The sequence below is a fragment of the Corylus avellana genome, chromosome 2 (genome assembly GCF_965113065.1).
Source record: "Corylus avellana chromosome 2, dhCorAvel1.hap1.2, whole genome shotgun sequence".
Classification (NCBI taxonomy): Eukaryota; Viridiplantae; Streptophyta; class Magnoliopsida; order Fagales; family Betulaceae; genus Corylus; species Corylus avellana.
In genome coordinates, this window is record NC_142491.1 from 32714108 (window position 1) to 32729290 (window position 15183).

Below are 15183 nucleotides of genomic sequence, written 5' to 3' on the forward strand. Positions count from 1 at the left end.
CATCCTGAAAAAGGATTATGTGTGACAATTTTTCTCTATAGGTGCACAAGTAAAATACGGACTAAAATTCGTAACATTGAAACCCATCCGAAAACCTCTGGATGTAGTATGTGCACATGAACAAATAAAACACTAAATTCAACGCGAGGTAGCAAAGTAGAAGTGGATGCACAATTACCCAAATTTTCAATACTCTCATATAATTAAGTCATTGGAAGTGGATGCACAATTACCCAAATTTTCAATACTCTCATATAATTAAGTCATTGGAATGGAGAGTATCCATTTAGTGAATTTAGGAGGATAATATTGTCTTTTTCTTTGGGGGATTTAAATTTTTTGAACAAGTTTGTTCCCTAAATGCACTAAATAGATACTTTTTATTTCAAATGAAATGGAGAGGATCCTTTTGCATTTACATCAACACCTACATGCCCATGTGGTGCATTAAAAAATATTTTAATTGCTCTTAAAACCTAATACCACAATAATATTGCAATAATGTACGTATCTTCTTCTCAAAAATAATTATAAATCCTACTTATTCTAAGAATGAAGTGTTATCAAAATAAAAAGCCCCCAAGTTCATTTTAATAAGAGATTCTAGTGGCATTGTCTACGGAGCGAAGAGCATGGCAATTCAGGGACAATTTGAACCTTCTGCGGCCGAGGCTTTAGCCATGTTTCATGATGTGAGCTTCAGCAATTAGATGGGGGTTGAGAGGCTTTTACTGGAAGGAGATGCCATGCATGTGGTGACAGCCGTAAACTCCAGAAATCCCCACATGTTGCGGTATGATCAGCTTATTGAGGACATAAAGTCACTTCTTAACTTTTTTCCTGATTGGGAATGTCATCATGTAACCCGTGAGTTCAACTCAGCGGCACATAGTTTGGTTAAAGAGGCCTGTAAACAAGTCATTGAGAGGTCTTGGAGGTTTGACGTTCCAGGATGTATTCGTGATATTGTTTGACAAGACAATCTGTTCTGTCTTTATCTTGATCAATGAAATATCATCAATCTTTTCTAAAAAAAAAAAATCGCAAGTTAATTAGATCCCAATAATAAAATATTATAACTCCACTTTAATCCTAGAATCAAAATATCTCCATTAATTTTTAAGATGGCGGTGTTACATGGAAGAGGCTACAAACTGCGAGACTGTCGGTGTGCGCTGTTTGGTTAAAGTGGGACGTGCAACACCGAGTTAATAGGTTGCAGGCGGTAAGAAACTTCCCAATATTTGAATTTCCCACCCCACCCCACCTCCCCTTTTTCTTTCAAACACAACTACAGTTACAGTAGTACACAGACCAAAGACCAAGTGGGTCTTTGAACCCCCAAAACACGTACGCCCACGACATTCACAAGTCATCTGATCTGAGTGGTGTTTTCAAAACAATTAGTTAAAATTTACGGCGCGCCGTTGTACACATGCATTCATACGCGGTAGTACTCCCCTTTACCGACCAAGACCGAAGTCTTTCAACTTCCATGTGTTCAACAATTAAAAATCCCACAAGAATCTTAATTCAGTCCCAGAAAGACTTTTGCACAAGTCTTTCTAGCTTGCACTATAAATACCTTCCAGTTCTTCATACTTTCTCATCCACACATCGATCCCACAATTAAGCACCGCTCTTCTATTTTTTTAGCAGAAATCAGTTAAGTTCGAAGATGAATTTCAGAAAGACGAGCAGCCTTTTGATCATCTTTGTCATCTCTGTGGCCATCTTGAGCCATGCCTGCAGGGTTGAAGCAGCCAGAGTGTTAGCCAATGCTGATCACCTGGAGACATATTCCTCTATCTATGAGAGGCTCAAGCTGAAGTTGAACGTGGCGTCTCCGCATGAGAAGGGGCACTCCGGACCTAGCTCTGGAGGAGTCGGTCACTAGTTTACTCAAATTCTGAAAGCAACCTCTTACTCTTATATATACAAATTAATTCGCGTACCGACGGTACCGTTACACCCAAGAAAACAAGAATATACTCGTTTCTTTTTCCTCTTTTTTTCTTTTTTTTGGTTGTTCGTGATATACTGTAGCTCTTGCTACATTGAATTATACTCAAATAATGTAAATGGAAAATAAATTTCATTTATCAATTTAATTGATATGCCATTATTTGTTTCTAATTCTGATCGACTTCTGTTTAATTTACCCTTCCATTAATGTTGTATTCATGCATGCATGCTTGGACAAGTGCAAGTTAAATTTGAATTTTGCTTAACATAATTGTTATGTTCTTTTGCTTTGGTGTTAAACAAATTAATTCTAAAAATTTAAAATAATAAATAATAATTATTTAATTAATATTCTAACAATAATGCAATAAATTTGATAGCCTACGGCGCTCAATCATAATAAAACATGACAAAGTATGCCTTCTCAAAGGTACGAATATGACAGTCACATGAATGACCCTAATATATATATATATATATATATATATATATTAAAAAGCTAAAAAAAAAAAAAAAAAAAAAAAAAAAAAAACGAAGGGGTATAATGAAAGGCATTCAAAATATGGAAAGGAAGAAGCAAGTATTTTCTTGGAACATGTAGATGTAGGGCGAGTATTTAAGAATCCCAACTCCATTATAAGAACCAGTTTGCTTCCTTAAACAAATACTAAATGATATCAGTTTTTTAATTAAGAGAAATGCTAGAGCATCTATCCATGTCATTTTCTCATCATTCTCCATACTTATTTAAAATAAAAAAAATAAAAAATAAACCATTAAATTTGTAGAATTCATTTAAGTTAAAGTGAATCCAATGGTTGATTTTAACTGTTAGTACACTTATAGTTGACCTTGCCAGTAGACTCACTAGTGGAAGCAATAATTGTGATCGAGAAGTTTTGTTCTTAATGCACAAACAATCAACACACGTTGACAAAAAAAGAAACCGATATCAAAAGCTGTACGTTTATTCCAGCATAGATCAACCAAATTTATAATGAAACTCTAAAGCTACAAAAGAGGTAAAAATGTTCTAAGAATGGAAACAAAGCAAGAAGAGAAAATATAATAACTATGGAAATACTTGACGTCAAAGGAAATCTGAAGATGAGAATTTTCTAAATGGGAAATTAGGAGAATTAAAGAAAGATATTGCTGGCAATAGGTATGCAAATCAAAGATTTGCGCAGCGAAAAATACAAATTTTCATGCCCAATAACATCTTTATAAAGAACACGTGAAGAATAATTATTATTTAAAATTAAATCTCAAGAACGAAGAACACTTACTTGGATATCAAGGGCCACACCAGGCTTTGGGCAAAAAATTTTTGCTTTTTCTTTCACCTAGAACACGTCCTTCATTCTCCAAGAACAAGACAGATTTCATGGATAATGAGATCTCTAGATCTTCTCACTAATGACTGATTAACTAAGAGAATGTGTACTCTTACTTGGCTCTTCAAATTTTAAATTTTTGTTCTTTGTGAGTTAACACAACTATTAATTCTCATAGAGTTTATGAAAAATTAATTACATAGGAAACTTGATGAGTAAATGAATGATTTGAGAGCTTAGAGCATTTAACCATGGGCGGAGGGAGGGGGATTGATTTGCCCCTTCTCAGCTCCCAAAAATTTCCCTAATCCCCTATGGATTTTTTTTTTTTTGAATATTCTTATTGTCCACCCTTAAAAAGTCATTAAGGGGCAAATATTTTCCAAGATGACCAAGATTCACGGCTGAAGCCAAAGATCTGTCACTGTTTTAGGGGTTTTGGTAAATTAGATCAAAGCTGTAACTGCTCTTCAGTCAAACGTTGACAAAACAAAACCAAAGGTGGAAGACGAACTGTTTTAATTTTTACCAAACGCACCGTTTAAGGCTTTGGTTATTCTTAACGCACCGTTAAGTTTCACTTATTGTTGGATGTTGGTTTATTTTTAAAGCGACACTGACGTTTGTTATTATGACGGTGAGAGGCCAAATGGCCAGTTGACGACATTGAGGCCTTTCTTAAAAAAAAAAAAAAAAAAAAAAAAAAGAAAGAAAAAGGAAAAAGAAAAAAGAAATTGAGCTACAACCCCAACTTTAAACAATTGGAGGCTTTTTATTATTATTATTTTAAAGGAAGTGCCGATTTTAAAGGTATATATTTAGGATTTTAAAACACTTAACATTAATTTGGATATTGGCATTAATGGAAACAGTTCAACAATTTGCAATTGCTATTTTGCAATTGTCCATTGTCATTATTCGAAACCCTTCAATAATTCAACTAATGTGTATTCATCATTGGTGACATTGTCATTAATTCTGTTGGTTGCGATAAGTATTATTGAAAGAGTTTTTTCAATAATAAATATTATTAAAAGTCGTTTATGTAACCGAATGGCAGATTAGTGGATGAATAATTGTCTGGTTACGTATATTGAAAATGATATATTCAAGACTATCAGCAATAAAAAAATTATGCAATAACTTCAAAGTATGAAGACTCATGGATGACTATTGAATAAAGTAGTGCGCTAGGTATGACAAAAATAAAAAAATTATATGTTACATTTAAACAATAATTAAATTTTGTTAGTTATATTTTAAATATTTTTAATCAATTTTTATTCAATTTTAGTTTTTTTTTTCATTCATTAGAAAAAAAAAAAAAAATTCTTGACCCCTAGGAATCAAAATTTTGGCTCCGCCACTGCATGTAGTTGCCCGAAAATTTAATTAACTGGTAATTAAATTATTAAGCGCCTCCTAGACTTATCCACAAAACTGGTAAGTTCGCAGGGATCTATTTTCCTCAATCACAGTAATTAAGCAGGGGACGTCTGAATTTATTTCTATCTATAAGCATTTATCATTATAATCAAAGCATTACTAAAATCTCAATGTAAGCTGAGTCATAAATTTATACATGATACTACAAAGAATATCTGGACCCTCCTATAATATACAAATACATCTCAAAATGCTAGATATCACAAATAACCTTCGAAGCTCTACAATAAGTCTTCAAGTCATAACCCGATCAATACATTTACATCAAACGGCCGCATCTGTCTCAGGTCCAATCTATTCAACCCTAGCTAAACCCTCTATAAAACGATGTCATGCTCCCTTGGTATAGAAATGTAAGGGGTAAGTCCGACGACTTAGTAAGCAGGTAATCTCGTGCTAGTGTGTGACAGTGAACAATTACGTGTATGGGACTATGGACAAGTCCTCGAATACTCTTTATGTGGCTTCACTAAAAAAACCCGAAAAATCACCCGATGTGGTACATTTAACACATCTAACGACGCCAAAGTCTATCTATCATCTACGGCTAGGATTTGCCTCCTTGGCCACCAAGCCCCCAAGCCCCACACGTCCAAATGGTATCTGTGGTTGATGTGGCCTGTGACATTATTATGGTCCTTGTTTCTAACTTGGAGCTATGGCCGTACATTTGTTCTAGAGAACATCACTTTCCAAAAGCTCAAATGGCAGTCTTGGGTAGTACCAAGAAACAATATACAAGTAAGAAACATTCATTTATATGACTATTGCGATTTGGCTTGTGTTTTGTTTTAGTTCGTGTTTGATTTGTTGGGATCGGAACACATTCATTTGTTATGTTTCAAGACACGGATTTTAATTTCAATGAGTTCAGTTCCGACTAAAATTGAGCCCGAGTGAAACCTGATTATTGCTAGTGATCACATTCAATTTGATTCAGCTAGTTGGTTTTTGTTTTTTAGTCTAACTTCTTCCTTTGTTTTTGTTTTTTAAAATCTTCAGTACATGTTACAATGGCGAAAGGAATCCCTCAACGACTTGATTGAAGAAGCTATACTAAATGCTGAAGTGAGAGGAGTTAAGGTGCTAAGTCTAGGTCTTCTAAATCAGGCAAGTAAATCTAGCTTTCTAATATTATAATGATAAAAACAGAAACTACACTAATCTTAGCCAAAAGTCTTATTTATTTTTTATTTTTATCCCCATGAGCTCCTCCTATTGGAAATATTGAGAAAATAAATTAACAAAAAGAAAAGTACATAGATATTCATTCTTTATCATAGTATTTTATCTGACATTTATTTATGTAAATTTTTGCAGGGGGAGGAATTTAATAAAAATGGTGAGGTTTACATCCAAAAGTACCCTCAACTTAAAATAAAGCTGGTGGATGGAAGTAGCGTAGCAGTGGCTGTGGTGCTCAATAGCATTCCAAAAGGAACAACTCAAGTGTTTTTAAGGGGCAACCTTACTAAGGTTGCTTATGCCATTGCTAATGCACTATGTGAAAGGGGTATCCAGGTACGTACGTTTTAAGTACTGTTAATTAGTCCTTGCTCAATCTAGATTGCAATGTTTTTATTTTTTTCTAATGTTGCTTAGCTTATAATTGTATCAAGTGGCAATACCATACAAGGATGAGTATGAGAAGCTTCAATTAAGGCTCACCACAATGTCCTTTCATCAAGTTATCCTGATGAGAAGGTAAAATTTGCAACCCGTTTCATGATTGCTTGTGACATTCTTCTTTCTTTACGAGAAATACAATTAAATAATTAAATAATTAAATTTAATTAATAGTTGACGTGGTAGTGACTCATGCACGTACTGCCACATAATGAGTTTGTAACATGCATTATAGTACAAATTATAGCATTATGTGAGACTATAATATGACATAATTATGAGAGATTTTCAGACATGGTTAGTGGGAGATGGATGGAAAGAAGACGAACAATTGAATGCATCGAAAGGAACATTATTCATTCCTTTTTCTCAATTCCCACCAAAGAAAATGCGGAAAGATTGCTTCTTCTACACCACACCAGCAATGATCACTCCCACATCTTTGATCAACATGCACTCTTGTGAGGTTAGAAACCAAATGAAGAATTTTATTATTTAATTAAATTTTAACATTCTTCCTCGCTTGGGAGATGAACATGTAGAGGATTTAATTGAAATAAAAGATAATTCCAGAGATATTATGTTAAATTATTAATAATACCAATAACTTATGCTTTTGATTCTAAGATAATTAATATTTTAATACTTCCTATTTCATTATGCAACATAATTGGCTGCCTAGAAAAGTGGTGAGTGCTTGGTGTATTGCTGGGATATTGCATGCCTTAGAAGGGTGGAATGCGAATGAGTGTGGGAACACTTTGTTTGATATCAAGGATGTCTGGCAAGCAAATCTTCGACATAGCTTCCGTTCTTTGATGGTGCCCGTTTGATCGTGCTTTAGCTTCCTCTCTCTCTCTCTCTCTCTCTATATATATATATATATAAGTTTCTACTATTTATATATTATTTCAGACTCTGTATAAAATATAACAGCATATATCTCATGTTATTTTATCGATGTATGCAATTCAATTGAAAAATAAAAATAAAAATTACATTTAAAGTTTTTGTATCAGAGAGAATGTAGAAAGATCCATAAACGCAGAAATTGCATCGTTTTAAAAACCAATTATGAAAAAAAAAAATGATTAAAGAGAGATGTGAGGTATGGAGCTCACATAGATTGGAAAATGTGCTTCATCGAGATTTTTCCTCTGAGTATAATGTTAAAGAATCACATTTTTATTTTAATATTACTTACAATGTTGAGGCATCGGTGCAAATTAGTTATTTTATCCTACCATTATCATACTCTACGTATTAACATGACATTATCAATTGGTCAACAGATATGTTTACATTGTAGTACGACGAGGTAATAATGAAATAAAACTATGACTTTTATATTTTTCCCTTTTATTCACTATCTATATTATATGCCATACAAATAAGGGACATGGCGCTGAAATTTGGGGTTTGTTAAGGTCGCCCACATCTAGAGATCTTCAAGGCGGTTCATTATTAACTGTCGATATTGGATGCACATGTAGATCCATATCACAATTAATAGTCAATTTACATGTGGTATTACTGATGACTCGGTTTATTATAAAATAACAATTTTATCATTAAAGCATCAATTATACCACATGCGAGTGCCAATCCACTATTGATTGTAATGTGAACCTACACATGTATCTAATAATTTTTGTCAAATAATTAATAATATGGACCATTTTAGACATATAGCTTAATCTTAAAGATACTTTTGATATCTCATAATCAATTTGGCACAACTACAAACTATAGTGACTAAATAAGTAAATTTTCCTAATTAACATAAAATACCTGCGAGAAATGCTTGATAGGGTTATAAATATTGTGATACATATGATGAGCCTTGTTGAACACTTTCACACAAAAAAATTTGGCTTCAAAGGACACCGACAAGCACTACAAGAAATTTGCTCATTAGCGGCAACTTTGGGTCGCCGCTAATGAGCAAAATGTTGCCGCTATTGATCAATAGCGGCGACCCTTGGCCGCTATTCAGTTGCTAGTATTAATCCACCACTAATGATCAATAGCAGCGACATTTGGAGTCGTCGCTATTAATGGGTCAATAGCGGCAACTTTTAGTCGCCGCTAATGACTTTTTTTTGTTGCCGCAAAAAAAGGTTGAAATGGGCAGAGTGTCACCGCTACTGACCATCAATAGCGGCGACAAAAATGTTGCCGCTATTGATATTTTTAAATAGCGGCGACTTTTGCGTCGCCGCTACTGACCTAAAACAATAAAAAAAAATCATTAGCTACGACATCGAGGTCGCCGCTAATGATTAAAAAAAAAAAGAAGAGGGTCTTATAATAGAAGTTATTATATAGCAATTATGGGAATGATATTTCCATAATTATAACCAATGGACATTTAATGATATTTCGATTAATTAAAAAAAAATGATTTACCCTAATATATTAATACATAAATAGAAATTTTAAGTACGGCCAAGTATTATTATTCAAGGCATAGTGGTGGCATAAAAACAACAACAAGAAGTCACTAAGATCCATAAAAGAAAAAACCCAACAGAACCATTAATAATATTCTAAATTAATGTAATTTCAAAATAAGAACCAATCGTTTACCAAATAAAATGAAATTTCAAATGATCGATCCAAGATAGCGACCCAAGAAGAGAATACTTAGATAAAAACAAAAGGTCAATTTTCAAGATAAACTAATCACTCCAAGTAGAAAACAATTAACACAATCTGAATTTATCACAGTACAACGAAAGCCCAAAAAAGTACAATAGAAAGCCCAAAAACCCATACAGTAAAACACCATGAAAAAGCATCCTTTCTGCAATAGATTAAAGACGGATACTAAACATAAACATGGAAATAATTTGCAATTTACTTTTCTGGCGAACAAAATTAGGAACATCAATTATAACAATTTACTTTTAGCTTATTTTACACCATTACACTTACTTTTTTTAATCAAGCAGTTTTGGAAAAGTCATCAAGTAGGTTCACTCAAAAAAGAGAAGAAAAAGAAAAAGAAAAAAAGTTATGAATTAAAATTACTGGCACACTGATTTAATTGCCACGCTAAACCACTGGCCAGTCAATAGTGCCCAGAGAAATTGTTCTCTTTTTAATTGCCCATTGGCCAACTAATTAGTCTTGCATCAGAATTTAGAATAACAAAATTTTTTTTCTTCTTCTTTCTATCTGCCTGCTATTTCGTTAAAAACAAAACAAGGCAAAACGAAGCGTTTGAATTTTATAAAGGAACGCGTGGTAGCCTGGGAGCCACAAGTCAACTAAAATCAAACGGGGCGTTTTAGAGAAAAATAAAGTGTTATCATCTTCAACCTTTCGATAACCTAAAAATCACCAGGAAGCTGAAAAGTGTGACAAGAAAAAAAAGTTCTTGGCGCCCGTGAATGTTTATTGTTTGCCTATGATGTCTGATGAGCGAGTAGCCGAAGGTAACGACTATTGCCCCTTATATGTGTCTGAGAGTGGGCATTTAGGATTTTGAGGATTTTCTACCGGGGATGGGGGAAATTTTTGGGGCTTGAGGGGGGGGGGATTTGACCCCTCTCAACCCCCCCTCCCTCCGCCCCTGCTGCTTGTAATTAAATGATCAGATGGAGTTCAACTTACAATCAAGAATGAAATCGAAAAGTAAAAATGAAAGACAAAAAAAAGAAAAAGGATATCTTTTTTGAGGACCATCACTTGAAAGAAATCACGAACTTGTTCATTATATATCTCAACCATTTGAAAAAAAAAAAAAAAAAACCCAATGGAACAACATTCAGGGACAAGAGAAGCAATCCAATACAAACCCCTCCCCCCACACATACCCCAAAAACAAAAAACAATCCGAACAGAACAATCTCTCTAAACATTCAAAACCCCATTGAACCAAACACAATAGAACAACATTCAGGTCCGTTTGAGTTTGGGCCCTAGAGAACCTTCTTGTCTGAAATTATTTCTTTATAATACACAAAATTAAGAAAATTAAGCCGGATTGCAGTATCGGAAACCCTAGAAAATAGGAACGAAATGCAGAGAAAAGGAAGAAAGAAAGAAAGCTTAGAGAGAAACGGAGATGTACCTGCGGGCCAGAGAGAGAGCTGTCGAAGAGAGCTTAGTGCGCCGGAGTGAGGGAGAGAAAGAGAGAGAGAGTGAGAGTGATGAGGGAGGTGAGTGAGAGGGGGTGTTTGGAGAGTTTGGAGAAAAAAACACGGCTTGGAGTGGCTGAAATTTTTGGTTCAAAAATTTTTCAGACACCGCGCCACTTATTGGCGCAAAAATTGAGCATAATCAGCGGCGACAAAATTGGTCGCCGCTATTTAGGACAATTTTTTTTTTAAAAAAAAAAAAAATTATACTTACAATATTTTTAGAATAATTAAGCACCTAATATCTGAATATATAGTCCATTTCTTGCTTCAGCTCCAGACTTTCAGGAGAAGTTAAAGCTGATGAGTGATGACTCGTATATAATTTGGCCCAATAAATTGGCCTTCTGATCTGGAAATATATATATATATATATATATAAAATTTGATCAAATTTATGAATTTTTTTTTTTAACACTTTTTTATAACAACTTTCTGGAAGCAAACACACTAGTACTTTGGTGCAAGTTTTAAAAATATTTTAAAAAAACTGATCGAACATTTGATCATATTACGATCAATCGAACTAATTCACTAAGATCGATCGAATGTTTAATCGCTCATTTGATCTTATCACGATCACTCAAACCAATTCACTAGTATCAATCGGAGGATCGATCAGATGTTTGACCGATCATTTGATCTTATCACGATCAATCAAACTAATTCATTAGGATCGATCAAATGTTTGACAGAACATTTGATCCTATCACGATCAATCGAACTAATTCATTATGATCGATCGTTTGATTCTATTATGATCAATTGAACTAATTCATTAGGATCGATCGGATGTTTGATCGATCATTTGATCATATCACGATCAATCTAACTAATTCATTAGGAGCGATTAGATGTTCGATCGATCATTTGATCCTATCACGATCAATCGAATTAATTAAGTAGGATCGATCGGATGTTTGATTGATAATTTGATCTTATCACGATCAATTGAATTAATTCAGTAGGATCGATTAGACATTTGATTCTATCACGATCAATCGAACTAATTCATTAGAATCAATCAAATGTTTGATCGAACATTTGATCCTATCACAATAAATTGAACTAATTCATTAGGATTGATCGGATGTTTGATCGATCATTTAATCATATCACGATCAATCGAACTAATTCACTATTGTCGATCGGATGTTCGATCGAACATTTGATCGTATCACGATCAATCGAACTAATTCATTAGTATCGATCGGATGTTTAATCAATCATTTGATCCTATCACGATCAATCGAACTAATTCATTAGGATCGATCTCAATCGAACTAATTTATTAGGATCGATCGATAATTTGATCCTATCACGATCAATCAAATTAATTCAGTAGGATCCAACGGATGTTCGATCGATCATTTTATCCTGTCTTGATCAATCGAACTAATTCACTATGATCGATTAGATGTTTGATCTATAATGATCAATCAAACTAATTAATTAGGATCAATCGGATGTTTGATCCTATCACGTTCAATCGAACTAATTCATTAGGATTGATCAGATGTTTGATCGAACATTTGATCTTATGACGATCAATCGAACTAATTCACTAGGATCGATCGGATGTTTGATTGAACATTTGATCCTATCATGATCAATCGAACTAATTCATTAGGATTGATCGGATGTTTGATCGATCATTTAAACATATCACGATCAATCGAACTAATTCATTTAGATCGATCGAATGTTTGATCGAACATTTGATCCTCAATAGAACTAATTCATTAGGATCAATTGGATGTTCAATCAATCATTTGTTCTTATCACGATTAATCGAACTAATTCATCAGGATCGATTGGATGCTCGATCAAACATTTGATCCCATCACGATCAATCGAACTAATTCATAGGATCGATGTTTGATCGATCATTTGAACATATCACGATCAATTGAACTAATTCACCTGGATTGATTGGATGTTTGATTGATCATTTGATCCTATCACAATCAATCGAATTAATTCACCAAGATCGGTCGATTGTTCGATCAAACGTTTAAATAAGAATAAGAATAAGAAATAGAAAACTTCAATAATAATTAATAGGAGAATTTGTTTTCTTTAAAAGAAAAAAATAAATATTGATTTTTTATATAAAATAAGAATAGAAAATAGAAAAATAGAAAAAATTCACCAATAATTAATATAAAAGAAATAATGACATATTATCAGAGGATCGGAGGTGAATTTTTGGTAAATAATTTTTTTCTATTATATATGTAGGGTCAATAGCATTGCCCCAATATTTATAATTTTTTTTTTTTTTTTGAGGTGTAAATAGCGGCAACCCAAAAGTCGCCGCTATTGAGGAGTCATTAGTGGCGACTTTTTTTAGTCGCCGCTATTAATGGGTCATAAAGTCGCCGCTAATTAATTTTAATTACTTTTTCCCGTATCAATAGCGGCGACCCAAAAGTCGCCGCTATTGAGGGGTCATTAGCGGCGAGTTTTTTTAGTTGCCGTTAATGACCCATTAATAGCGGCGACTTTATAGTTGCCGCTAATTAATTTTAATTACTTTTTCCCGTGTCAATAGCGGCGACCCAAAAGTCGCCGCTATTGAGGGGTGATTAGCGGCGACCATAGAGTTGTCGCTAATGAGTGATCATTAGCGGCAACTCTATTGTCGCCGCTAATGATTTTTTTATTTTTATTTTTTTAATATTTTCTTATGTCAATAGTGGTGACTCTACAGTCGCCGTTAATGACACTCATCAGCGTAGACTTTGAAGAGTCGCCGCTGTTGACTCTCATCAGTGGCGACTTTAGGGTCGCCACTGTTTGGAGTATTATTAGCCGCGACCCCTGTCGCCGCTATTTGTGTTTAATAGCGGCGACCCATTTGAGTCGCCGCTAATGATGCTTAATAGCGGCGACTTTTAGTCGCCACTATTGTTGTTGCTGCTAAATATTTTTTTTTTGGTTTTAAGCGTCCACTATTAGCGGCGAGCCAAAAGTCGCCGCTATTGATGGGTCATTAGCGGCGACTAAAAATAGTCACCGCTAATGACCCCTCAATAGCGGCGACTTTAGGGTCGTCGCTATTTGTTTGGTCGCTAAAGACCATATTGCTTGTAGTGAAGGTTGAGGTAGCTGGTCATGACTACGTTTAGGCAATTGAACTCCTAAAATTTTAGGCATTGTAATTGTGACAATTGGCTGCACTTATAGTGCTAATCAAATTAATTAAAAAAAATTCAATATGATTTTCTTTTTTTTGAAAATAAATAAATAAATAATATTTTTATATGGACTAGTGAAAGTAGATAACTAAAATGTTAAGTGAGTCAGATGTAGGTACTTTGAAACAGTAATAGAGTATATTAGCAAGGGTTTTACCCGTTGCTAGTGTCGGATATAATTAGTGACGCAATTGATGGTTGTCGGCGATGGAAATAACTTACGATTACTTGTGTCGTAGCTAATGTTAATTAATTGAAATTCATATATAAATATAATTAATTTATGAATATATATTTTGATAGGAATTGTTAGTTCTTGTGTTGGCTTAATTAATTCAGTTCCAAAATGTAGAATCTATTATTTACGGGCTCAAACACTGATATAGAATGCTCAGAATCCAATCTCCACCGTTCATAATGTAGATTCATGTGCTATGAACATCCCTGCAAAATTTTAACTCAATCGGACCACAAACGCCCATCGATCGGAGCTGTCGATCGAGACTGGACAGGCTGGGTCTGGACCGCAATTCCCCGTGTCCGGACCTCATTTCCAGAAACTAAAATCTTGCTCCGCAAAGCCATGTCCGGACCACCCATTAACATGTCCGGACACCCCGTAAGTTTTAGGCCCAAAAACGTAATTTTAAGTGGATTAGGTCTAGGGTTTTGTCGAGGGTATATATACATCATTATAGAAGAGAGAGGTACGAATTTTCACCCCCAGAGAGTTCGTCGGAGGCTGTGCTAAGAGAGATCATATGTGGTGAGCGTTAAATTGAATCTCTTAGAGTTTTAGTTATTCCTTTGATAAATCTACGGTTGAGAAGTCTATCGGAAGGGTCCGGTAAAGGAGAATTACGTTGAAGAAGATTGTGAGCAAGGAGACGAGTTGTAGGCTTGTCGATTTTACAGAGCCAAGGTCTTGCAAAGGGTTGTAAGTGTTCCTAGTGTCTGTAATCTCTGGATAATCTTTTGATAGTGATTTCCTGGGTTTGGTTGCCCCGGAAAGGTTTTACTTTTAGATCGGTTTCTAAAAGGTTTCCTCGTCGTAACCAAAATATCTGTGTCTGCCTCTTTATTGCTTTATATATTTTGGGTGATTGAATTGTATATTACTTCATAATATTAATTCCGCATAAATTGTGATAAACAAGTTTTTGGAGTCGGCATAGCGTTTTTCAATTGGTATCAGAGCGGGTTCACTCTGTTTGGATTAAATTCTTGAGTGAGATCTGTTGACTCCTGTTTGCTATGAATACTTCTCAATGAGAATATGATCTTATAAACTCCTTCAACAATTTGTTGGAAAAATTCACTCTTTTCAGACATCAATACGCAAATTGTTTGGGAGATTTTCAAGATCTTAAACATGTGAATGAATCTATTGTTAATGAATTGTCTGAATCACATGTCCTAATTGATTCTTTGAAATCTGATAAAGAATCTTTGGCGAATGATTTG

The 15183-nt window shown here is 34.3% G+C and overlaps 1 pseudogene; it reads left to right on the forward strand.

The window, feature by feature from the left end:
* The first annotated feature begins 710 nt into the window (after window positions 1-710).
* LOC132163633 (very-long-chain aldehyde decarbonylase CER1-like) lies at window positions 711-7207 on the forward strand (annotated as a pseudogene).
* Window positions 7208-15183: the final 7976 nt, after the last annotated feature.